The sequence below is a fragment of the Ursus americanus genome, chromosome 34, assembly GCF_024610735.1.
Source record: "Ursus americanus isolate L20-20 chromosome 34, mUrsAme1.1.p, whole genome shotgun sequence".
NCBI lineage: Eukaryota > Metazoa > Chordata > Mammalia > Carnivora > Ursidae > Ursus > Ursus americanus.
In genome coordinates, this window is record NC_142160.1 from 7,088,286 (window position 1) to 7,115,632 (window position 27,347).

Consider the following 27,347-nt stretch of genomic DNA (forward strand, 5'->3'; position numbering starts at 1 on the left):
TGCATTGTAACTAACAAAATATTGAGGAAATACTCTTCTAGTATTCGAGAGTTGCTCACCTCATTGATGAACAAGTGGAATTCTGACATTTATCTTCCTCACTGCACTTTCATTTTACTCGTTAACATAAACTCATCAACGAACATTCATGTTGGAACAACACTCACTTGTCAATTGCTTTGTCATAAAAAGCATTCTGTGAGAATTCATTAACTATAAGGAATTTACAGTAGAGTGTTAGTAGTAGTAGTAAATTATGTGCTCCAAATCCTTTATATCAGTAAAGTTTATAATAAACTTATGTATATATGTAAATATATTCAACCCTACCGCAGCTGGTGGTTAAACATTTATCAACACATCTGTTTCTTTCCAGAAAAAGAACATCTGTATAACCTCAAAGTCTCTTGCATTTCTTGCATCTAGCTCAAAGTGTAGGCTTTTTGGGTGAAATGCAGTCTTTCCATCAGATACAGAGGGAAAGCTGTTGGTCTGTCTGGTTTGTTATATGTCTATCACTGTATAAATCAAAGGACAAGTGGTGTGCCCTAATACAATAGTGGAGGAGGAACAGGATAACTACCATAATGACCTTCTATTCAGAAAGGAGAGGGTGGGAAACCATCAGTTGTCCATAGCAATTAAGCAATTCTACTCAACAGGAATAGCAAGGGCTCTCTGTGTTGCCATGGAATGAGTTCCTCGGTTGGCCAATCTAGCTGAACCTGGTTATTCTCTCCAGGAGGAGAGAACTGTCTACCCAATAGCTGCTTCCTCCCTCTGATGTGGCTTGGTAAAGATGTCCTTCCCGGGGCTACAGAGCTCTTAAATCCAACTTCCTCTTGGTGTAGTTTGTTTTTTTGTGTTTGTTTGTTTGTTTGTTTGTTTGTTTCTTTCTTTCTTTCTTTCTTTCTTTCTTTCTTTCTTTCTTTCTTTCTTTCTTTCAGTAGGCTCCACACCCAACATGGGGCTTGAACTCATGACCCTGAGAAAGAGTCACATGCTCTATTGACTGAGCCAACCAGGCACCCTCCTCCTGGTGTAATTTTAGGGACTAGGCTCCCTTACTGGCCATAGACTGTCAAGGGTTTACGCCATAGACTGTTTCGGGCCAGTCCTGGAAGGAGGGAAGTATTTTGGATATATCATTCCCTCTATACTTAGTATAGTTTTGCTCTGTCTGCTACTGGTAAAGTCCAACTTTAAGAAATAATAGCCAAAGGGCTTGTCCAGATGTAGATTTTAAGCCTAAGAAATCTCTTTTAATTACAGGTCTCTATGTTCTACCCATCTCCCTTGTCCTAGACTCCATGGCTGCTGCCATGAGGCAGTTAGAGTCAGCAGGCTCCTGTGGGAAGGCAGCATCCTTGATCCCATCGGTGGTGGTAGGCTTTGCTCCCTTTCCCAGTGGGCACTAGTGTTTCGGCTGTCATTTGTCCATCACTGTTTATAACTGCTTCAAGTTCAAAGAACAGAAGCAGTTGGCTTTGGGACTCCCTTCACCATAACTCGTAGACCACAGACAGGGAAAGATTCCCTTGGAAAAATAATGTTCCCTTCCTTCTCTGCTTGTAGCCTGTGTAGCTCTAGTCTGATGTCATCTGTTCAGTTGGATTTTGCTGAAAGTGGTGGAAACAGCACGTGCCGATAATAACATGTTTGCTACCATTTCTCCTAATCATGTAGCCTCAGGCCATTGCCTGTATTCCACCTAGAGCAGGCAACAATTTCATCAAATGTTCTGCCACTCCAAGACAAGGGTCACCAACCTTACAGCGTCAGGTGTCCAAGTCCTTATTGCTCAAAACCCCATTTCTCACACCAAGTCAATCCCACATTTTAGGTTTGCTAAAAATCCCACTTTTAAGTACCAAATTCCGTTAGAAGTTATACTCAGCTCTGAATCATAAGAAAATTGGAAAACAGTAGCATAAACATATTAGTGATTTTGTTTCTCCCATGAAATGAGAATCCTTGGGGCGCCTGGGTGGCTCAGTCAGTTAAGCGTCTGCCTTCGGCTCAGGTCATGATCCCGGGGTCTTGGGATCGAGTTCAGCATCGGGCTCCTTGCTCAACGGGGAGCCTGCTTCTCCCTGTCCCTTTGCCTGCCGGTCCCCCTGCTTGTGCTCTCTTGCTCTCTGACAAATAAATAAATTAAATCTTAAAAAAAGAAAAAAGAAAGAAATGAGAAGCCTGGATGTAAGTAATGCAGAGCCAATATGACAGCTTCATCATCACACCAGGTGGCCACTTCACATTGAGCATTTTAGCCATCATCCAGGAGGGGAGAGGCGGAGGACAAAGGATTGATCTAGTCCCCTCTAAGGAGCTTTACTAAAAGCGCCTTGTTCAAAATAGTAGTAGTAATAATAAATAGTAACAAATAGTAATTTCTGGTAAAATGGATCAAGATATCACCACAAATGGAAATCTGACATAGCCACACTCAGACATATGAAGTTCAAATTTTTTTACAACTATAATCATCTTCTTACTATAACTGGAATAATTTTCAGAGAAACTCTCGGATTCAGTTGTCAAGGGTAACACTAATGTCAAATTTGGACATTGGTAACCACGGTAGAACTTTTGTAAGAAAGATTATTTAAAAAACAAAGTTATCTATTGATGATTGGATAAGAGATCTGCCTCAACTTTACAGTTCTATAGCAATCTCTGCATTTTATAAATTCAAAAGGACGTCTCAGCTGGGATGCAGTAATTTCATTTTCTCTAAAATATCAGTGTAATCACATGAAAGGGAAAAAGGCCCCAGGAGAAGTTCTCTTGCTATTAGCAGTAACATATATAAAACTCTTCTCAGAAAAGGACTGTTAATCATGTAATTGGAAAGGGCCCTAAGAAATCATTTATGCCATCTTGGACAGATAAATGAGCATCCTAACCTTAAAAATATATCCAAGGAAGAAGATTTAAACTCTTCTTTTGTTGGCTGAATTATTATGGGCACTGCCTTGGAGCCATGTTAAAAAGCCCTGGTGATTCTAGTTCTTCCAACAGACACTCATTGAGCATCTACTGTGTGCATAACAGTGTAGGAGAAACAAATGAGAAACATCTTTGGCCCCCAAAAGATTATAATCTACTTACAGAGATAAAAACATGGAGGTGGAGGAATTTGCCATGGTGTGAAATGGCCTTCAAAGGATTTCTGGGGGAGGGGGTCTCTGTTGGTCTTTGATAATAGAAAATATTCCTGTATATCCAGTTTTTATTCATTTCTCTCTGTTCTTCATTCCTGACACCTCATTCCCCCTCCCTCTGCTCTAGCACTCTACCCTCTTTGTTGCCTTAGCTCAAGCTTTCATCATTTTTTACCTACACTATTATAAGAGACTTTGAATTTGCCCCTATTTTCCCAGTCTTAACCACCAGGGTCTTTAATAATTCCCACTGGGCACTGTGAGAGAATGATTTTAAAATACAGATCTATTGGCTTTTTCCAGGGCTGCCATTACGGTGAGTTGAGTGAAGCACTCGCCTTGGGTACAAAATTTAAGGGGCTGCCAGAAAATTCAGTAATCAAGATAACTAATGTTTTAATGAAAAAAAAATTTTAATTAAAAATTTTATTTTTTTAAATGGAAGACTTTTTTTTTAAGCTTTTATTTATTTATTTGACAGAGAGAGAGAGCACAAGCAGGGGGAGCAGGGGAGGGAGAAGCAGGCTCCCTGCCGATATGGGGCTTGATCCCATGACCCAGGGAACTTGACCTGAGCTGAAGGCAGACACTAAACTGACTGAGCTACCCAGGCACCCCCAAAACATCAAAATTTTAAATAAAAACAGGCTCTGACTGTGCCATGCTAAGCCATATTAGAGTCTGAGACAAAAGTAAAAATGTGTGTCCCTAGATACATGTCTTTATGCATTTTGTTTGTTTTGTTTTTATGTATTTTTAAATGGTGGTTTTCTAGACCATTAAGATAGCTTTAAAAAAACACTGACGAGTTGAATAGCAGGTATATTAAAACTCACAACATTATTTTAAGTTTAAATATTTTAATTATACCCCAAGCACAATTTATTGTAATTTTATTATCTTGGCTCTGATAAATACAAACTTGCCAATTCAACAATATTTTCAAGATCTACTTCCTGCCTCAATGCCTTTTTTCTTATTACTATTTCCATGTGGAATGCCCTTGTCCAGGTGTATACCAGATAAATGGTTATAGATTTTCCAGAAGTAAGCTTTTCCTGAACCAACCACTCCTATTCCCTCTCTTCAGGCCGAATTGATGATGATTTCTTTGTGCTTTTCACCGTAGCCAGTGAGAACCTCTGTCAAAGCATTTTGGAGCATTTCAGGTAGATGTATTTTACTGTTTGTCTTCCACGAGAATAGGGCAGGGATTGCTCATACTCATCCCTGAATTCTCAGTGTCTACTATAATGTCTGGGATCCTGTAGGTCCTTAATAGTATTAGTCGAATGGCTGGATTAATGAACAAACGAGCAAAAATGTGTTAAGCATAATCAAAGAAAAGTCAGTAGAAAAACTTTGTTGGAAAGTTATAAGATACTTTAGATAAAGCCAAACATTTATGTTTAAACAGCAAAAAATACATAGTACATTACTACAAAACATCCAAGTCATTCTACATTATGGATTAGTTGGTGGTTTAGTTGAATTATACTTAAAATTGTTTGGTGGACTGTCATTTTAGCAAGCCCAACTAGTTGGCCCTCGGTTGAAGGAAGGGAGAACTTCAGATGGGGAGATAAAATAAAAATGCATTGTGATAGTTTGTTGTGACAGAGGCTTGTAAGAGTCGGTGGAGAGTTGAGTCTGGATGGAAAAGTTATAAAGAATATTCCATTGCATCTGATAACTAGAAGGTGGGATGCCAGGTGAAGAATTTATATCCCAGTCCAATTTTTCTGAAACTCTGTATAGCTAAAGTTTCAGACACTGTTCAAGGCCAAGGTCCTTGAACATCCAGGTCCATTATATCCATTAAGCATGAAGGTGCCTAGCCCAGGTTCCATGAGTTTTCCAAGGGCCTATAAAAATGTTTGAGACATTACCCACCCCCCCCTCCAAAATCATTTACTCAGAAACAAGACAAGAAAATTGCAATATTAGAATTAGCAAATGTTTAATTAAACCTCTGTAAAAATACTTGAAATATAAAAAATATTTTATTGGCTCTACAATATGCAAGGAAGATTGTAGTATTGAGATGAACAAGTGTTTAATTAAATACCTCTAAATTGTGGCAGTAGGTCAACTAGTTGAGGACGACTCAACTCAGTTCTTCTCTCTATATATTACATTTAATGCGGAATGTAAGTGCATTTTAATATACATAATAAAAGGCAGGTGGCCTCCAAAAGTAAGGGTTCATAGAGCCTGGGAACGATGAAAACAACCTCATCTATGTACTCGATTGTAGTTCACATTAGTCTGACCATTATCCCTGCACCTCACAGGTGAATTCTAAAGGGGGGGTCAACGTCCATAGGATAAGGCTACAACTGCAGTGGTTTCTAAGCATCTGAGCCGGAACCTTAAATGAGAACTTGTCATGAAATACTACATTCTTTAGTTAAGCTATTTTTTCAGTCAACATTGTGTTAGTTTTTAAAAAAAGGAAGTTTAAAGAACATGTTTCAATGAGCACAAACGCTACTGATGGTATATGGTCACAAAGTAAATGTTTCTCTGTAATTGGTGGTTATCCATATGGGATGATGGCCGGATTATATCTACAAATGCTTATGAAATGTGTGTTGCCTTTACCCCACTGTGAATGGGGAAGTTCGTTTGGATGCAATGGATAGCAGGTGCACTGAGGTTGAACTTAGTCACTGAATTATAGAATGGTCTGTAGAATCAATAATGAAGAACGTTATTAGCTTCTTCTTTCAACTGTCTTGCAGCTGTCTTGCAACCGTGGATAGTTCTTTCAACTACCATGAACTGCTACATTTGTGCCATTTTCAAAAGCCTGTTCTTAGGGACTCCATGTCTCACCGTGTAATGCAGTAATTTACTGAGCACTGATCTTGCCTAAATACAGTCGATTTCTCATGATGGCAGTAACATGCATCGGTGGTAGGGTCACAGTATGAGCAGCAGGGTCTCCCTGGTGAACGGGCCTGGGTCCTACCTTAGCGGGTGCGATGGTTACGGAGAAGGCCAAAGGTGACTTGCATTATAATTCTATTGCCGTGGACCAATGTCTGCAGAAACCAGAGGCACATCTGGAAATGACTATTCACCATTTTCCAGATGAGTAAATCGTCTTTCAGTAACTTTATCTGGCCAAAAAGGGAAATGGAAGTTTAATTCATGAGAGAGAGAGAGAGAGAGAGAGAGAGAAAATGGTCTTTGTTCTTATCCCTGCCTTGGAACAGAGTCAAGGAGGTTCGAGTCTGGAGAGAACATAATCTGGAATCTGAACCATTTTATTCTGGTTTTCTCTGCTTCATCAGCAGAACCGAGTTATTCCTAGACATTAGATCACTGGAAATACTCATTTGCTTGGTTTGTTTTATGCTACCCCCACAAAAAACTTACGTTTCCCTAAAATTCCTACATAATGGTTGATAGAACTATCCATATCTACAGACGCCTGAATTCTGCTAATCATCAGCTTTTTTTCCCTCCATCTTATGGATCAGTCAAGGCACCGTGATTTCCCGAGTCACATGGCTCTTGGGTGCTAACGCTTTCACGAGATGTTACGTTTCGCCTCTCTGGCCACAGGATTTTTGTCTACCAGACTCTCAATGTACCCTTGGCTGTTTCTTCTGTTTCTTAATTCAAATTCTGAAAAGGCCAAATAGAACTGCTAATGTTCACAATTCAACAAAAACATCTGTTATAGGCAGTTGCTGACTGACTTGTAATATTCATCTTCTCTGCCAGATCTAAATTGGACCTGAGAGAATTCCCACATTTGCTGGTAAACTCTTCAAGGCCCCATACTGGAGCATTTTCCTGAGAGAAGAAATAGCTCACATAGCTCTGCTTAACACCTATGAAGAAAATTGCCCCCAAATGGTAAACTGTGACTTCTTGTGGGAGGGGGAGAAAGTGGAATCTCTCTTGCTTTGTCTGAGAAGCTAACTCCTTTTCCCACCGCCACACCTAGCAACTGTGTATACCTGGGTCCACACAGGCTGCCTTCCCGCCATTGTGTTAATGCGCCTGTAACGTCAGCCACTCCCCTTGTACACAGAATCCATTCTTCTTCTCCTACTTGCAGCATCTGCTTCTGCTCCAATTCCTTTCCCCTTGCATTGCCAAGTTTTTTTCTCTCTCCTAAATCCTTCACATTAGCATGCTATAATATCTCCCATTAAAAAAAAAAAATCAACCCTTTCCTTGATTTCATATCCCCTTTAGCCATGCTCCATTGTTCTCCTGGCTTCTTTATTGTGAAACTTCTCGAAAAGGTTACCTGTGCTTCCTGTTTTCATTTCTTCTTCCTTGATCTCTCCTCAGCCCACACCAACCAGACTGCCATCCCTGCAGCTCCACTAAAACCAGTCTCCTGGAGGTGACCATATGTTCTTGTTTGCCCACGACAGTCCCAGTTTACATGTGTTGTGTTGGAAGAATTATTAATAACTTTAAAAAGTCATGGTTTGGACTACAAATCGCATGGGCTATAAATCATCCTACCAATGACCTCCATCTTGCAAACTTTCCTGATCACTTCTCGCTACTGTATTCCTCAGCATCCTAGCAGTGCTTCTTGTTGACCTCTAAATGTTGGTGCACTGCCAGGCTTTCCAATCACCTGGCTTCTCTCCTGTTGCTTCTTGCCCCATAGTCTCCCCATAAGTCATCTCATACAGACCCATGGCTTTGAACACCATCTATATTTTGATGGCTCACAGATTTCTACCTCTGTCTGGGACAATCTTTCCTGAACTCTAAACTCACCTTTACTGCCTAGAAGTCCCCTCCCCCCATTGTCTAATAGGCAGCTCAGTTTAACACGGCCCAAACAGAACTTTTAACTCCCTCCCATTCTTTACCTGTTCTTCACTTAGGGCTCTCAGTGAATCCCACAGAGTTTTACTCCCACAGAGTAAAACATCTGTGCTTCATCCTCTTCTTACTCTTCCTTCATAACCCATATCCAGCCTTCAGCATGTTTTATTGACTCTTTCAAAACCTGTCATCATGTTGACCACTCTCCATCTCTCTTACCGTCCTCATAGTCCAAGTCACTCTCTGTCCTCATCAGGACCACCAGTGGGCTTGCTTCAATTCCTGCTCCTGCACAGGGCAGCCAGAGGGATACTTTCCCGATGGATGTCAGGTTATGTTACTCTTCAGATCAAGTCCTCCATAGGCTTTCTATAGGGCAATGAGGATAAAATCTAGATTTCTGTCCATTGCTTAGAAGATGCTGGTTTCCTCCATTTCCTTGAGCTCATTTATTAGCATTCCATCCCTTTCTTTCTCTGTTCTATCCACCAGAATAGCCTTTGTGCTATGATTCCAACACACCGCACTTCTTCCTGCCTCAGGACCTTTGACCTTGTAGTTCCCCCCTACGTGGGAAGCTCTTCTTCTGTGCCTTTTCATGGCTTTACTCCCTTACTTCAGCAGGTCTGACCCCCCAACTAAGGTAGCACCCCCATCACTCTCCATCCCCTTACACTGCTTCATTTTTCTCTCTGGCACTTATCACTACTCAAAATTGCAGTGCCTTTGGGTTTGCTTAGTTTCTGTCCCCTCCATCATAATATAAATTCAAAAAAAGAGAACAAAGATCTTGTGTGTCCTGTTCACCCCCAAATCCGTAGTGTCAAATTAGTATGACCGCGTAGTAGATGCTCAATTAACGTGTGCTGAAGAAATGAATGAATCACAGTTTTCAACCAAGTGAATTCAGAATTCAGAGCACTCCTCATGTCATTAAGTATCTGTTCCCTTCTGGACTTGTTGAATATTGGTTCTGTTATCTGCATTTTTTAAGATCTAGTTGAGGGACACTCCCATAGCCTGTAAACTCCCAGAAGAGTGGTTGAGAGCTCATTAATCTAATTGAGCCTCCAAAGAGTACACATCAGAGGGCCCACATTTCTTGTGTCCCTTTCAAGACATGTAGACACATCCATGTCGAACCATGAAGACAACCCTGGATATTCCAGCTGTAAACAGCCCTAGACTCTCTTCCTTGCTAGTTTCTTGCTCAGTTTCCACATATATTTTAATTTGGCTTCACATCTGAATCCAAACCTACTTTTGGCAATGGGTTGGGGTGAAAGAGAACTTAAGAAATACGTATATAATTCTCCCAATTCCCAAGAGAAATGAAAACGTATTCAAACTGTCAGAAGAAAGATGGAAGAGTCAGAAGTATATAGTAAATCAGTTATTGGTGGAAAACGTGAAAGAATAAAAATTACAGGCTTTTACCGGTAAAAATATCTATCATAACTACATCTAAGCAATCAGTACTTCCTTCTTGTCGTATTTTTCATGTGATTCTGTCTCAAATGAAGCAGGGTGCTCAGATCCCCCTTGTGAACTTTACTTCTCCAACGTGTCTTGGTCTCTTAGTTATTTACATCAGCACATCAGCACATTCTCGTTGGAGAAGGCAAAGCCCCACCAATGGCCTGTTAGCTGGCCTTTCAGCTGGGACAAATGAAGCCATTGGTTGATTGTGGAGAGGGATCTGGGCACAGGTTGAGTTTTAAAGTGCTTTATAATATGGTAAGTACTGCAGTGCAAACAAAGAGCTTTCTAAATTGCAGCATAAATAAGGTTTGTTTGACAGAATGTTTTGGCATAAAGACATCAATTCCACTGAAGAAGTCACAGGTATCAGAACTCCACATGACCTGGATGAAATATCCCTCAAGACTGCCACCACTTGCATTGATCTATGCTCCCTGAAAGAATTTCTGTTAATTTGATTTCCCAATTATTCTGATGCCAAGAAAAAAGTGTCTCCATTGAGTTCTCTCCCAAAGTAAATTAATAACCTATCATTTGATCTTAGCCTTTCAAATACTAATTTCTTTTAATTCAGTAATTTTGTTTTATTTCCTATGGAAAGAATAGCAATATAATAAAAAAAAACTACTTATGATAACAGAGGGAGTTAAGATGGCAGAGGAGTAGGGGACCCCTTTTTCAGCCGGTCCCCTTAGTCGAGCTGGATAGGTACCAGACCATCCTGAACATCCACGGAATCAGCCTGAGACGAAGGAAGATACATCTGGATCTCTACAAATGAACATCTCCAGCGCTGAGTATTGAGGTACGAAGTGGGGAGGCGTGAAACCGTGCGCAGATATCGGAAGATAAACGGAAGGGGGAGGGAACCGCCGCGTTCGGGTGCCGGGAAGCAGTAGCCACCTGCACGGGGGAGCGGGCGGACTTGCAGACTGGCACCCGCAAGAGAGAGCAGACTGAGACTGTGAGCCAGGGATCGCATGCGACCAGACTGAAACGGAGCTCTGGTGTGCTCACTGGAACCAGACTGAGACTGGGAGCTCTGGAACGTGCGGGGGCGGCTGGCAGTATTAGACACACAAAGGACAGAGACGCGCTGGCCCTGGAAGTGAGGGCTGGGACGCCGGCTGTGGGACGCACATCCCGGGACACTGCAGGGTTGAGCAGCACCAACAGAAACAGAGCTAAGGTGGCTAGAACATGAGTGGAGAACGGTCTGCGATCCCTCTGTTCTGAGACAGAGGCTGAGATTCGGCCACTGCTGCTCTGACTCTCAGAAGAGGCACAGCAAACCACCAGGGAAAGCCGCCAGAGAACAAAAGCCTAGAAATACCAGCTCACAGTGTGCCCATCCCCATCCCCCCTCACAGGGGACATGGAGACTCTACCCAAACAGGGTGGCCTGAGTATCGGTGTGGCAGGTCCCTCCCCCAGAAGGCAGGCTGAAAAATCAAGAAGCCCACATCCCTAAGATCCCTATAAAACAAGGGTGCATGGCCTGGGTCCTGGTCAATAATTTGGGCTCTGGACAACCCCACAACCTCTCCTCATCAGAATGACGAGAAGGAGAAATCCACCCCCCAGCAAAGAAAAGACAATGAGTCTGTGGCCTCTGCCACAGAACTAATGGATATGGATATAACCAAATTATCAGAAATGGAATTCAGAGTAACAAAGGTCAAGATGATGTGTAGACTTGAAAAAAGTATTAACAAAAATGTTAATGAGAATATAGAATCTCTAAGGGTGGAAATGAGAGCAAATCTGGCAGAAATTAAAAATTCTATGAGCCAAATGCAGTCAAAACTAGAGGCTCTGACGGCCAGGGTGAATGAAGCAGAAGAACGTATCAGCGAATTGGAGGATGGGTTAGTAGAAGAAAAAGCTAAAATAGAATCTGGACTCAAAAAAATCCACGCGCAAGAATGTAGGTTACGGGAGATTACTGACTCAATGAAACGTTCCAATGTCAGAATCATTGGCATCCCCGAGGGGGTGGAGAAAAACAGGTCTAGAAGAGATATTTGAACAAATTGTAGCTGAAAACTTCCCTAATCTAGCAAGGGAAACAAACATTCGTGTCCAAGAGGCAGAGAGGACCCCTCCTAAGCTCAACCATGACAAACCTACGCCACGTCACATCATAGTGCATTTCGCAAATATTAGATCCAAGGACACAGTATTGAAAGCGGCCAGGGCAAAGAAATCTCTCACGTACCAAGGCAAAGGCATCAGAATTACGTCAGACCTGTCTACACAGACCTGGAATGAGAGAAAGGGTTGGGGGGCATTTTTAAAGCTCTTTCAGAGAAAAACATGCAGCCAAGGATCCTTTATCCAGCAAGGCTGTCATTCAGAATTGATGGAGAGATAAAGACCTTCCAGAATCGCCAGTCACTGACCAATTTCTTCGTAACCACGAAACCAGCCCTACAGGAGATATTACGGGGGGTTCTATAAAAGTAAAAAGGCCCCAAGAGTGATACAGAACAGAAAGTCACAATCTATAGAAACAAAGACTACTGGCAACATGGCATCATTAAAATCATATCTCTCAATAATCAGTCTCAATGTAAATGGCCTAAATGCTCCCATAAACGCCACAGGGTTGCAGATTGGATAAAAAGACATGACCCATCCATTTGCTGTCTACAAGAGACTCATTTTGAACCTAAAGATACATTCAGACTGAAAGTAAAGGGATGGAGTACCATCTTTCACGCCAGTGGACCTCAAAAGAAAGCTGGGGTAGCAATTCTCATATCAGACAGATTGGATTTTAAACTAAAGACTATAGTTAGAGATACAGAAGGGCACTATATTATTCTTAAAGGATGTATGCAACAAGTGGTTATGACAATTATAAATATATATGCCCCCAACAGGGGAACAGCAAGATACACAAGCCAACTCTTAACCAGAATAAAGAGACATATAGATAAAAATACATTAATAGTAGGGGACCTCAACACTCCACTATCAGAAATAGACAGAGCACCGGAGCAGAAAACCAACATAGAAACAAGAGCTTTGAATGCCGTACTCGACGAGTTGGACCTCATAGATATATATAGAACAGTACACCCCAGAACCAAAGAATACTCATTCTATTCTAATGCCCATGGAACATTCTCAAGAATAGACAATGTTCTGGGTCACAAAACAGGTCTCAACCGATACCAAAAGACTGAAATTATTCCCTGCATATTCTCAGACCACAACGCTTTGAAATTGGAACTCAACCACAAGGAAAAATTTGGAAGAAACACAAACACTTGGAGACTAAGAACCATCCTGCTCAAGAATGATTCGATAAACCAGGAAATCAAAAATCAAATTAAACAATTTATGGAGACCAACGAGAATGAAAACACAACGTTCCAAAACCTATGGGATACTGCAAAGGCAGTCCTAAGGGGGAAATACATAGCCATCCAAGCCTCACTCAAAAGAATAGAAAAATCTAAAATGCAGTTTTTATATTCTCACCTCAAGAAGCTGGAACAGCAACAGAGGGACAGGCCTAATCCACTCACGAGGAAAGCAGTTGACCAAGATTAGAGCAGAAATCAATGAATTAGAAACCAGGAGTACAGTAGAGCAGATCAACAGAACTAGAAGCTGGTTCTTTGAAAGAATTAATAAAATTGACAGACTACTGGCAAGACATATCCAAAAGAATAGAGAAAGGACCCAAATTAATAAAATTATGAATGAAAAGGGAGAGGTCACAACCAACACCAATGAAATTGGAAGGATTATTAGAAACTTTTATCAACAGCTTTGTGCCAATAAATTAAGCAATCTGGAGGAGATGGAGGACTTCCTGGAAACCTATAAACTACCAAGACTGACACAGGAAGAAATTGATTTTTTAAACAGACCAATTAATTATGAAGAGATTGAAACAGTGATAACCTTCCAAAAAGCAAAACTGCAGGACTGGACGGTTTTCTTGGGGAATTCTACCAAACATTCAAAGAAGAAATGATACCTATTCTCCTAAAGCTATTTCAAAAAATAGAAACAGGGGCGCCTGGGTGGCACAGCGGTTAAGCGTCTGCCTTCGGCTCAGGGCGTGGTCCCGGTGTTGTGGGATCGAGCCCCACATCAGGCTCCTCTGCTGTGAGCCTGCATCTTCCTCTCCCACTCCCCCTGCTTGTGTTCCCTCTCTCGCTGACTGTCTCTATCTCTGTGAAATAAATAAATAAAATCTTAAAAAAAAAAATAGAAACAGAAGGAAAGCTACCAAACTCATTCTATGAGGCCAATATTACCTTGATCCCCAAACCAGGTAAAGACCCCATCAAAAAGGAGAATTACAGACCGATTTCCCTAATGAATATGGACGCCAAAATTCTCAACAAGATCCTGGCTAATAGAAGCCAACAGTACATTAAAAGGATTATCCATCATGACTAAGTGGGATTCATCCCTGAGATGCAAGCGTGGTTCAACATTCGGAAATCGATCAGTGTCTTAGATTTTATCCAGAAGGAAAAAGCCAAAAATCATATGATTCTCTCAATAGATGCAGAAAAAGCATTTGACAAAATACAGCATCCTTTCCTGATTAAAACCCTTCAGAGTGTAGGGATAGAGGGTACATTCCTCAATCTCATAAAAACCATCTATGAAAAGCCGATAGCAAATATCATTCTCAATGGGGAAAAGCTGGAAGCCTTTCCCTTAAGATCAGGAACACGACAAGGATGCCCACTCTCGCCACTATTATTCAACATACACTAGAAGTCCTTGCAACAGCAATCAGACAACAAAAAGGGATAAAAGGTATCCAAATCGGCAAAGAAGAAGTCAAACTGTCTCTCTTCGCAGATGACATGATACTCTATATGGAAAACCCGAAAGAATCCACTCCCAAACTATTAGAAGTTATAGAGCAATTCAGTAATGTGGCGGGTTACAAAATCAATGCTCAGAAATGAGTTGCATTTCTATACACGAATAATGATACTGAAGAAAGAGAAATTAGGGAATCCATCCCATTTACAATAGCTCCCAAAACCATACATTACCTTGGAATTAACCAGAGACGTAAAGGATCTATATTATAGAAACTATAAATCACTCTTGAAAGACATTGAAGAAGACACAGAAAGATGGAAAAATATTCCATGCTCATGGATCGGAAGAATTAGCATAGTTAAAATGTCCATGCTACCCAGAGCAATCTACACTTTCAATGCTATCCCGATCAAAATACCAATGACATTTTTCAAAGAACTGGAACAAATAGTCCTTAAATTTGTATGGAACCAGAAAAGGCCCCGAATTGCCAAGGAACTGTTGAAAAGGAAAAACAAAGCTGGGGCATCACAATGCCGGATTTTGAGCTGTACCACAAAGCAGTGATCACGAAGACAGCATGGTACTGGCACAAAAACAGACACATAGACCAATGGAACAGAATAGAGAACCCAGAAATGGATCCTCGGCTCTTTGGGCAACTAATCATTGATAAAGCAGGAAAAAACATCTGGTGGAAAAAAGACAGTCTCTTCAATAAATGGTGCTGGGAAAATTGGACAGCTACATGCAAAAGAATGAAACTTGACCACTCTCTCACACCATACACAAAGATAAACTCCAAATGGATGAAAGACCTCAATGTGAGACAGGAATCCATCAAAATCCTAGAGGAGAACATAGACAGCAACCTCTATGACATCGGCCAAAGCAACCTTTTTCATGACACATCTCCTAAGGCAAGAGAAACAAAAGATAAAATGAACCTGTGGGACTTCCTCAAGATAAAAAGCTTCTGCACAGCCAAGGAAACAGTCAAAAAAACTAAGAGGCAGCCCACGGAATGGGAGAATATATTTGCAAATGATGCTACAGATAAAAGACTGGTATCCAAGATCTACAAAGAACTTCTCAAAGTCAATATGTGAGAAACAAATAAATCATAAAATGGGCAGAAGATATGAACAGACACTTTTCCAATGAAGACATACAAATGGCTAACAGACACATGAAAAAATGTTCAAAATCATTAGCCATCAGGGAAATTCAAATCAAAACCACACTAAGATACCACCTTACTCCAGTTAGAATGGCAAAAATTGACAAGGCAAGAAACAACAATTGCTGGAGAGGATGTGGAGAAAGGGGATCCCTCCTACATTGTTGGTGGGAATGCAAGGTGGTACAGCCGCTCTGGAAAACAGTGTGGAGGTCCCTTAAAAAGTTAAAAATTGAGCTACCCTATGATCCAGCCATTGCACTACTGGGTGTTTACCCCAAAGAGACAGACGTAGTGAAGAGAAGGGCCATAGGCACCCCAATGTTCATAGCAGCATTGTCCACAATAGCTAAATCGTTGAAGGAGCCGAGATGCCCTTCAACAGATGACTGGATTAAGAAGTTGTGGTCCATATATACAATGGAATATTACTCAGCTATCAGAAAGAACAAGTTCTCAACATTTGCTGCAACATGGATGGCACTGGAGGAGATAATGCTAAGTGAAATAAGTCCAGCAGAGAAAGACAATTATCATATGGCTTCTCTCATCTGTGGAACATAAGAAGTAGGAAGATCGGTAGGGGAAGAAAGGGATAAAGAAAGGGGGGGGTAATCAGAAGGGGGAATGAAGCATGAGAGACTATGGACTCTGAGAAACAAACTGAGGGCTTCAGAGGGGAGGGTGGTGGGGGAATGGGATAGGCTGGTGATGGGTAGTAAGGAGGGCACGTATTGCATGGTGCACTGGGTGTTATACGCAAGTAATGAAAAAAACCAGGGATGTACTGTATGGTGACTAACATAATATAATAAAAAAACATAAAAAGAATATTTATGATAACATTATTTACAGTGGTGACAAGTTTGGAGTGACAAGTGTCACATGTTTGAAAGTAGTCTGATAAATTGGGCAGCCACAGTGGGAGACAGTATGGAGGTTCCTCAAAAAATTAAAAATAGAACTACCCTATGATCCAGTAATTGCACTACTGGGGATTTACCCAAAGGATACAAAAACACTAATTCAAAGGGATACATGCACTCCTATGTTTATTGCAACATTATTTACAACAGCCAGGATATAGAAGCAGCCCCAGTGTCCATCCATAGAAGAATGGATAAAGAAGATGTAGTAAATATACACAATGGGATGTTACTCGGCCATAAAAAAGAATGGAATCTTGACATTTGCAGCAACATGGATGGAGCTAGAGAGTATAATGCTAAGCCAAATAAGTCAAAGAAATACAAAATACAAAAACCATATGATCTCACTCATATGTGAAATTTAAGAAACAAAGCAAACAAACAAACAAAAAAAGAGAGGGGAGGAAGACAAACCAAGAAACAGACTCTTAACTGTAAGGAACAAACTGGTAGTTACCAGAGGGGAGGTAGGTGGAGGGATTGGGGAAATTGGTGATGGGGATTAAAGAGTGCACTTATCATGATAAAAAATTAAAATTTTAAGAAAAGGAAAAAGAAAAAAGAGTGGTCTGGTAAAATAGTTGATGATAAATTCTTGTGTATGGCATCATTAGAAAACATTTTAATATCTACCTAATGATATTTGAAAATGCTCACAATATGAAAAAAGTTAGATACAAATCTCTGCTTAGTATGATCCTGTGTGTGTGTGTGTGTGTGTGTGTGTGTGTGTGTGTGTAAGTTGTAAAATACTATAAAGGAAGATGCCCAAATGTCAATGGTTGCATCAAATGATAATTAAAAAGATGGTTTTTATTCTACTTTATATTCTTTTTTTCCTATCTTATATATTTTTTGGTAATTTCTAAATTTTGCATAAGTATGTAATACTTTTTAAATCAGAAAGCTCTACATAAATTTACATCTGTTTATGTGGTATTTCAGTCAAACATAATGTTTTTTTCTGAGATACATCACATTTCTTCTACACATCTTTCCCCAAAGAATAAGTTTACTCTGCAGAGGTCACCAAGTTCTAAATTGTTACACAAATCATTAAGGATAGAGTCTCTAAAAATACACAATTTAAAAAATGTGGTTTAACTGGAGATAAAATAAATGCCACCGTGTAGGAAATTATAAGAATTTTCATCCTTAAATGTGATCACAGCGATGACATGACACAATTAAAATCCTATTCAAAATCCAAATGCCCAGGTGCCTATTACTCATCAGGTGCTTGAGGAGTTAATTTCCAGAAAAATGAGTAAGTCACACAAATTGTGACATATCTATTCTCCTACCTCCCCATCTCTGAAAATATCCAGAATATGCTTTAAGAGCTGTGCAAAAATGGCAAACCCCCATACAGATAAAAGATCAAGGGAGGGAAGGGGAGATGAAGCAGCAGACAAGATAACAGACAAGATAATTACAGAGCTTTAAAAGCCTTGGATTTATTTTTAAGATGTAAGAGCTCTATTTAGAAAAGCCCATAGCTAACTTTATGTGGATCTTGAATGAATTGTTCTGAAACATGTAAATAGTCATGAAATGAAGGAGAGGACAGTCTGCTTTGTTTTCTGCGCTGTGTCTACCTGGCTAGCCCCGTAGCTCAGGTGGCCCAGTGACATTCTGTCCTTTGCACACATGGTTAAGGCTACTGACCTCCCCAGTGGTAGATCAGCGCCTGGGGTTTGGTAGGACCTCACTGTCGGATTTCCCATCATGGCCCACACAATAAAATCGCTGTGTGCAGAAGAAGCAGGAAGCTCCTTTCTGCCCCCCTCTCTCTCTCACTACTTCCCAAGAGAGGAAAAGTAACTTATCACAGTCGTGGGGTGTGGAACAGATGACACTTCTGTTTTTGAGCTGGCCTGTTTGCAAGAAGACTTGCTCTTCTCTCTGAAACTCCCATTGGCCAAGGTAGCCATGTCTCCGTTGCTGTGCTCTGGTCCACAGCTGGGAACCCCACAGTCTTCTGTTTGGAATAGGAGGTTCAAAGGGCAACCCATAGTCTAAATAGAAGGTCTAAAAATATTAAAAGATGATCTTTTGGTCTCTGACTCCACTGTGGTTCCAAATCCTGAGAGGGAAAAGGGTTTGATTGTTGCTTCAGAGAATTCCAGAAAGCTTCATTTCCTTGAGTGATCTTAAATGTATACTTACCTGTCCACATGATGTCAGGATGGCTCTCTCAAAGAAGCAACAATAGAAGGCTGAATATTTCCAATATTGTCAATCGTGAGAAAGGGTGAGATTGAGGCCACAGAACATACTCTCATTGGTACATTCCACTTGATGAAATCTACAGTATGATTTAAGTGAGAGGAAACAAAAGTTCAGCATTCTTGGGAAGAATGGATTGATTGTCGATGACTTTTGGATTAGAGGATTGTGACTTTTCGATAAGAGAATAAATTAGGGATTTGTGTTGGAACATCCATTATAAGGAATGCTAATCTGGTTCAATTCAGGATCCCGATCTATGGGTGGCAATATCATGCTCAAAATGTAATACGTCCTTTCTAGGCAAAAAGCTAGAGCCACAGTCCTTGACTCTGGGAAGATGCATTTCCTCAAGCGTGGGTAACATCACCTACCCTGGAAACGAAACAGAGTGTGTTATGTTAGTCCTGGTCCTCCAAGAGGTAGATTCCAAAACAGGAATAAATAGGCAAAGGTGTCCTCAGAGGAAATGCCTGTGGGGAAGGGGCTGGAGAAGTTACACATCCTCAGACCCGATGTAAGTCTGAGGAGAGAAGCATCCCCCCCCACACACACAGCGAGGGTGTCGGGAGTCCTGGAGCTATCAGAAGATCCCTGGGTCTCCCAGGTGTGGGCCTGATTTCGTGTCCCTGCCCCACTGAGCCCCTGGCTGAGAGCAGCGTGGCCTCAGCACCAATCCCAAATACGGTGGTGGGTTTCAGGGGGTCCCTTGGTTTTGCTCCTCATAGTTGGGGGTCTGACAGGTCCATCACCATGGCCACCAAACCCAGGATCTGGCCACCAAGAGGAGCAAGGCTAGATTGTTTTCAAAGCTGTATTCCCCTGGTCATTGGCTAAGATTGTCCCACTAGCAGAATGTTGCTGTCACTTACCTAGGAAAGAACTGATCAAGAAATGTGTTGTTTTTAGCATGTCATGCACATACCTGAGAAACATGCAGAGGAAAACCATTTGCCAGCGAGCAAGGCAAGCTCAAGGGGTATTCAGAATTTGGCAAAAATCACTCACTGATGCCAGGGTAAGGTACTGCATGTGGCATTCCACGCTGTTCTTTCCTCAAGGAACGTGTTTACTCTGAATACGAGGTCCCCGTTACCTGCTAAGTGTCTGAATTCCCAGTGTGTGGAGTGCGTGTTCGTGTGTGTGAGAGAGAGAGAGATGCGTGGTCTTGAGCTAAGAAGCAGAGAGCGGGCTGAGGTCCCTAGAGCCCAAACACATGTCAGTAATCAGTCAATAACTAGCTGGCCCATGTGGGGCTAAATTTAAACATATGTTTTTGGTTTAAAAAACCTTGTTCTGACTGCCAAAGGAAGAGAGGATTTTAAATTTTTCTTTTAACCATCCTGAATTTATAATAGGGTGGTCTCATGAAGCAAAACATAATAAAATGCATTTATCGGAAACACGTTTATGCTAGTACCAGAGGAACAGGGTCATAATAATTTATCCAAAAGTTTTATGGTAGGTTATGGGAGGCATTTATTTTCCAAAGCTTTTGCATATTTCACATAGGCCTGTGTCATGTAATTTTTACAATGGGTCCCTCAGATGAATCACGTTTACTATCCCCGAGACCTATTGTCATCCTCGAACACCAGGGTGATAATGATGTTTCTTAGTTGTCACGTAAGAATCTGCAATGGCTTGTAGGATCCAATCTTGTCACATCGGTGGGTTTCACCGCACAATGGGATTCGGCAGAAATTTTCTCGCAAACAGGTAAGGCTGGCCACATAGTCTTCTCCACACAGGGTAATTTGACTTCCTGGATCACCAAGACCAAGAGAGAGCAGGAGTTTGGCTTTCAGAACCTTTCCCCTCCTTCTGTAGCTTTCTCTGAGCCGTCCCCCCCGCCCCCCAATCATGCCCTTGACTTCAGTTGATGGGAGTTTTAAAAAAGTGGCTATTGTGAAACTCGGCACTCCACATTGCAGGGATATTATTGAGGTGACTGTCCATTATATTAAAATATTCCCCTCCTCTGGGGGAATTTCTTACTTGTCTCCATCCTCAGAAAGGCTGTGTTTCTTTGATGAACCTGATCAGTGTTTCCCATGCAGGCACTTTAAATCTTGATTCTGATCATGCTTTCCTCTTTGCATTAGCTGCTACAGAGTTCAGAGGCAGATTCACAATTGGCTTTAGCCATTATGCAGACCTCACAGGTACCTGTGTCCTGAATTTACCCCAGTTCACCTTACTCTTCTACCTTGACTTTCATTTTTTTATTGAGGCATAATTGACACAGAACCATGACATTAGTTTCAGGTGTACAACATAATGATTCAAAATTATGTTTACTTTCTTGATCGTATTGTTTTTTTCTCGTTTGGTTGGTTGGTTTGGAGGAGGGGGTTGTATCCCACAGCAGTTAGCTTTTGGGGAAAAAAAATGTAGGGTAAGAAAAAAAATTATATGTATATATAAACTTCCTGGAGTTCTATAGTGAACCTAAAACTAAATCCAATTCATTCCACATCCGCAAGAATTTTTCTTCACTTTTTCTGATGATCTCCAGGGCTGCAAACCGTATGGTAGGTCATTCCCTGTAAGAAGGCAGTAATCCCAACACACAGCAGCATCCTGTCAGAGAAGACATCTCTGGTTTACTGAAATGGGAATGTTAGCTGCTCCTGACAGTACGTATTTTTGTGTTCTGGGAGCGCATGCTGCCGCGGCGCGTGTATGTGCGCCCGTGTGCGCGCGTGTTGCAGTAGCAGAGAAGGTGTCCAGATCCACCAGGAGATAAACCATGAAAATGGGAACATTGTCACCTGGTTGCTTCTCCCCTCCGTCTTTCCTGGCATTTCGGAGCTGAGTCACACTGACAAGTTCAATTCTCTCCAAAAGCACATCCCTCGCCCCTGCACGGCCGCTCACTCGGGTACCTGAACTCTGTTTTCTGTGTGGCACACACTTTTACTTCTGAACTGTAACCTTCTTCATGGCCCTTCCCAGCCGGGCTTTTCTTCCTCGGTTTTCTGCTGTTCTTCACAGCCTTCCACACAGAGCAAAGCAACATCTGATGCTCTTGTTACACAGCCTTTTTTTTTTTTTTTTTTTTTTGGAGAGGCCATTACAAATTTACAGAGATAAAAATAACAATATGAGTGATGTATTGTGCAAATCTTTTAAAAAGCCTACAAAAACAGAAAGAAATCAATTAGAATTGCCATGGCAACTACCAACAATTTTTATATGCAAGAATGAAATAAAATAAGAAAAGTAACAAAGTAGAAAAAGCATAAACCGATTGAAATACCATGAAGTGTTTATGAAGTAAGTACTATAGTGAAGCCTCGGGAAAATAGATTTCATTAAGGTAAATGAAATTGAGTTTAACTCTTGATTACACATGAGCTAGGTATATATTGTGAAATAAACTATTATTGATGAACACTTGATGTAATTTTTCAGTGAAAAGTATTTTTGGAAAACAAGTTTAGACAGATTGGGAAAATACATTAAAATGTATAAAATGCAATCTTAAATAATAATTTTTCTAGGGGAAGTTTTCTTTACTTCTAAGAATATTTAAAGCCCATACATTAAATTGCAGAGTTTGAGGTAAATTAAAGAAGTGGGACTTGATATATAATAGAAGTAACTGATGGGTCTACGGCCATACCACCGTGAACGTACCTGATCTCATCTGATCTTGGAAGCTAAGCAGGATTGGGCCTGGCTAGTACTTGGATGGGAGAAGTAACTGATGGGAATCGGCAAAGAGCCCAGAATTCTAGAATATGTATGATCTGGGATTCAGTCCTGGCCCCCTAGAGTTAGGATGGCAAATCCTGAATCAGTGATTCTCAACCCTGCCTGCGTATAAAAATCACCTGGGTTATCCAGAGCCACATATCCAAATGTTACCGTGTCTGAAACCCATTGCACACCTGTTAAATTAGAACGCTTGAGGAGGTAACATGGGCGTTGTAATGCTTCCACACGCAATTGTACACGCAGCCAGCTTTGAGAACCTGGGTTGGGTCCATTCATTCCTTAGCCTGCTTGTGCTCCTTACCACCTACGGTATTACCGGGACATTCGGTAGGTCCTTTTTGGAGTTCCTGTGTGTGGTAGGCAGCACAATTCCCCCTCCCCACAGGTGTCTGTCTCCGAATCCCTGGAACCTTCGAATATGTTAGGTTAATGGCAAAGCGGAATTAAGGTTGCAAATAGAATTAAGGTAGCTAATCAGGTGACTTTATAATAAGGAAATTACCCAGGTGAACCCAATATAATCTCCGGGGTCCTTACAAGTGCAGGAGGCAGGCACAGCAAAGAGAACCAAGGCGTTATCTCAGTGGGAGAAGGACTCTCAGAGTAAGGGTGTGGCTGGCCAGGGAATGTGGGCAGCTTCTAGATGCTGGAGATGTGAATAAATGGGTTCTCACCTGGAGCATCCAGAAGGGAGACAGCTCTGAAACACCTTGATTTTAGCCCAGTGAGACCCCTTTTGGACTCTACACCTCTAGAACCGGAGGATAAGCAATGTGTGTTGCTTTAAGCTACTAAATTTGTGGTAGTTGGATATAGCAGCAATAAAAAACAAACACATCCTGTCTCTATACATTTATCACACACACACACACACACACACACACACAAAATCCTGAGCCTTATGTAGTCCAAAACAGTCAGTGTAACTTTTAGATCTTAGACATGTCTTGCTCTTCCGCCGCCCTGTTGCTATTGTGAATTTCCCCTTCGCAGTCCCACATAGGATTGCAGTTCATTCTGAGATGCTGCCTCACTGTCCAGATTCCTGTTCAGCCTCTGTGGTCCTTTAAGAAATACAGCTCCTGGAGCACCTGGCTGGCTCTGTCGGTTAAGCTTCCGACTCTTGATTTTGGCTCAGGTTGTGATCTTAGGGTTGTGGCATGGAGCCCCAAGGTCAGGCTCCCTGCTCAGGGTGGAGTCGGCTTCCCCCCTCCCTCTGCTCCTCCCCCTGCTGGTGCTCACACGCTCTCTCTGTCTCAAATACATAAATAAATAAAATCTTTTAAAAAAGAAAAGAAATATAGCTCCTTCTGTTTTGGTCTTGGCCAAAAGTTCCCTGCATTTTTCCCCTGTAGGCTGCTTCATTAATACTCAGCTTTTCCACTGGTACTTTTGCCTTTCAGGAATCAATACCCTCAGGGTTTAGGTAACTATCCCTTTTCTAAACTGAAAACATACCCAGCCTGGTTAAACCTCTTTTTGGGGACAAAGACTAATCACAAGGTGCACAGGACCTCATTTTCCCCTTTCTTCCACAAAAACAAAAACAAAACCAAAGCAAAACAAAACAAAAAAAAACGAGGGATGCCTTGCCCTGCCCTGGCCTCGACTTTGGTGATTCCAGGTCTTCCTCAGCTTCCCTCTCTCTGGATGTGAGTTCCGAAGTTGGTTGTCTGGCATGTTCCCCCCTGCCCTAGAAGAGTAAGAAACACAAATCTCCATCAGGACATCATGCTACATGGCCTCTCCCACTGTAACCTCAGGCTAACACAGACTCACAGCGTGATGCAGCTGAATGGAAACTTCTTTGGGGTTTTCATAAGATCTTTCAGACACTAAAACCAGGTGTATAGATCTGACAGTTTGGGATAAGTTAGAGAGTTGGCATAAGAAGTGTAAGAATGTCGCCGACATTATTCAGACACTAACGCTGCTGGTCCTCACTGGGATAGAATAGGCTCACGTGTGTGACGGCAGTCATGCCCTTCGTTTAGTCACCGGACTGGTGTCCAGCACCATCCAAGCTGCCATTCCAATGCTATGAGGGAAAAACTTGATAGTAAGTGTTAATGGTGATGGGAGAAATTATACCTCCAAATCCATTCCACCTGCCAATGTGTTTGTCTCTGAAAAGAAAGCATTGGGAGTAATTGTACTCCTGCCCTAACACAGGGATGATTGTGTTTTCAAGGATAATGATGCTATTTTATGGTTGTTTCTACTTGGAATAAAGCATAATTGGTATGGAATCTTTGAACACTCCCATGTGAAAATACCAGTTGGCTGTGTCAGTCGAGTGTGTATGGAGTAGTAAGTAATGGGGCAGTGAGCGAGAAATATGGGGAAGAGGGAGTGAGCCAAATTATAAGGGAGGCTGGTTGAGTGTAAATTGGTGAAAGCCTGAAATTCATGTTTAGATCGTTTTCCTTTCATGTTTCAGAGTTAGAGATTTTGTTATGGGTAGAATCAGTACCGGGCGGGGGCAGTGATGGCATGTAAATGACATCTCCTTGCAGCTGTGAATTAGAAAACAAAGGTGTGGGGTCCCTCTTCAGCTTTAGAGCCAGCATCTCCTGTAGGTTAGGAGGTGTCCTGGAATCTCCAGATGACCTCAGGAGAAAGAGGGAGCTTCAATGGGAGTAGAGAAGTGGATACAATCTATTTGTTGTTCCCGTCGCTTCGGGCAAGTGACAGGTGCTGCTGTCTAATTCGCTTTCTCCTAGAACAGGTCAAGCTTATTTAACTTCATGCAAAGTGTTTACCAGCGTAAGAACTGGCTTCAAATGTGATTATTTTTAAGTCCCCGATGAGCTCTGCTTAGAACTAAAGGTTAACAAAGGAAAGCATTTTATTTTGATTTTCTCTTCAATGTTGAGGGGTTTAAAACAAAAGCAAATGTTGTAATGTAAAGATAAATTAGAATCCTGAGTTTCTTTGTGAGGCCAACAGAAAACACGGAATCCTTTTGGGAAAAGTTACGGGAGTAGGTTATAAGCTCCCGAGTGCTCCACATGAATAAATGGTGTGCTGGGAGTACGGATACACATAGACGTGTTGGAAGGTTCAACATATGTTCTGTATAATAATTGGCAAATATAGGAGTCTAACAGCAACAACAAAACGATTCAAAGAGAAGTGATACAAGTGTGTTTTACTGGAGTTAGCAGATTAAAAACATAAGGTTTAAGTTGTTTTTTTTTTTCGTGGTTTTAATGTTGACATAAAGGAAATACACTGCAGTGATGTTGGTGTAAAAATCTGGGTTAGTTTTACTATGAGCTGACTTTTTGAGCTTTTGGACCTTGGGCAACTTACTTTACTTGTCTAAATCCCAGTGTCCTTTTAAGTCAGAAGGGATGACCTTGTTGCTGCAAGATTAAGTTGGTTACCTATTATATTTTGTTTCTGATAAGCTGAAATATTAAGTCAAAGGACAAATATATAATCATACTTACTGTACTTTTTTCCAGTTTTTTTTTTTTTTTTTTTTTTTTTTAGAGAGAGAACATGAGCAGGGGGAGGGACAGAGGGAGAAGGAGAGAGAGAATCCCAAGCAGACTCCACGCCTAGCACAGAGCCTGACAAGGGGCCCAGTCTCATGATCCTGAGATTATGACCTGAGCCGGAAACAGAGTCAGATACTCAATTGGCTGAGCCCCCCAGGAGCTCCTTAACTAAACTAAAGGAGACGTTTTAGAAGTCTCTCCTTTTTTATAACTTGAAAGGAAATTTATGTATTACATATAAATATTATATTTCTATTATTTTTCTCATGAAAAAGTAAAAGCTTCCTTTTGAAACGTCAAAAAAAAAAAAAAACCACTGAGTGATGAATGAGAAGAAATAATGCACCTGGCACCTTGTCAGTGCTCATTAAACGTTAGTCTCCTCCCTTACCTTCAATAATCTCCTTATACCTGATAACAACTGAAAGTTTGTCTTTGGGGAAAATAAGGGAAGAAGGAAATAGTAGAATCATAAAGTTGAATGGGTAGGAAACATAAAAGATGGTAAGAGTTGCCTTATTGCATTTACTTGCATGGCAGTTAACCAAGCCAATCACAAACTAATTTTTCTCGATATTCTTCCATCTTACCTAATATATTTATTTGGAGACACAGATCCCAGGAATGGAAGTAAGACCAAATTAAATGCATTTAAAACTAACATGAAGAGGTTTTTCACTCAAAAAAGCAAAATGAGTAAAACCTAGAAGCAGTGGCTTTTGAAGTGTGAAACATAAAATCAATAGAATGGTCTCAAAAAGCATTTAAAAAGATTAGAATGGAACATTTCTGAGTGTATAAAATATAGTAAGGGTAAGGTTTATTCCATAAAACTTTTATTTCAAACCTATACACACACACACACACACACACACACACACACACAATGCGTATGTGTGTATCAGGTCACAATGTAAAATATATATCTTACTGTAGGTTGAGGTTTTAAAGGAAAAATTTAAAAGCTCCTGCTCAAAAGGGAAAGAAATAAGCTATGTTTCTTTTCAATAAATTAGATTCTGTCTTGGCCTTGTTCGAAGACAGTGTCATTGCTTCCAGGGAAGGTAGACTTTTATCTAAATATCCTTGTCCTGGAGTCATGTCCAAACTATTCATATATTATTTCAGATCATGTGTACCTTTATCAATACTTCCACACATTTCATCAGGAGAGAGACGTAAGAAACACTGTCAACTTAAAGGAAGAAAAAATTGTGAAAGGAAATGATATTTTCATTTTTTTCTGATCCCTGATTATTCCTCTGAAAAATGGTACCCCAAAATAGTAAGGGATGAAGAATACAAAATGGACTCATCCTGCTTGTTTCTAAAGAATATTTTCCTAAATAATCCAAAAGCCATCGACTGATGAAAGTTTTTAAACGGATGGATAGATGTGAGTTATTACAAAGGTATTGGCTCTGAAAGAGATTGGTCTGGGTGGAAAAAAAATTTTTTAAATGAAACCCTTGCCACATGGGAGCTAACACTTGATGCGCTCTCACTCTGGGTCCAACAG

The 27,347-nt window shown here is 41.0% G+C and overlaps 1 protein-coding gene across 6 annotated transcripts in view; it reads left to right on the forward strand.

Moving 5' to 3' along the window:
- RFX3 (regulatory factor X3) overlaps positions 1-27,347 on the forward strand; it is a 439,312-nt gene that overhangs the window by 39,722 nt on the left and 372,243 nt on the right. The window contains exon 5 of one of the 6 annotated variants that reach the window (XM_045772591.2): positions 6,900-7,034. The exons of the other annotated variants lie outside the window; for them this stretch is intronic. The gene's annotated coding sequence lies outside the window, so the exon portion shown is untranslated. The remainder of the gene's footprint in view (positions 1-6,899; positions 7,035-27,347) is intronic. 6 annotated transcript variants of the gene reach the window in all.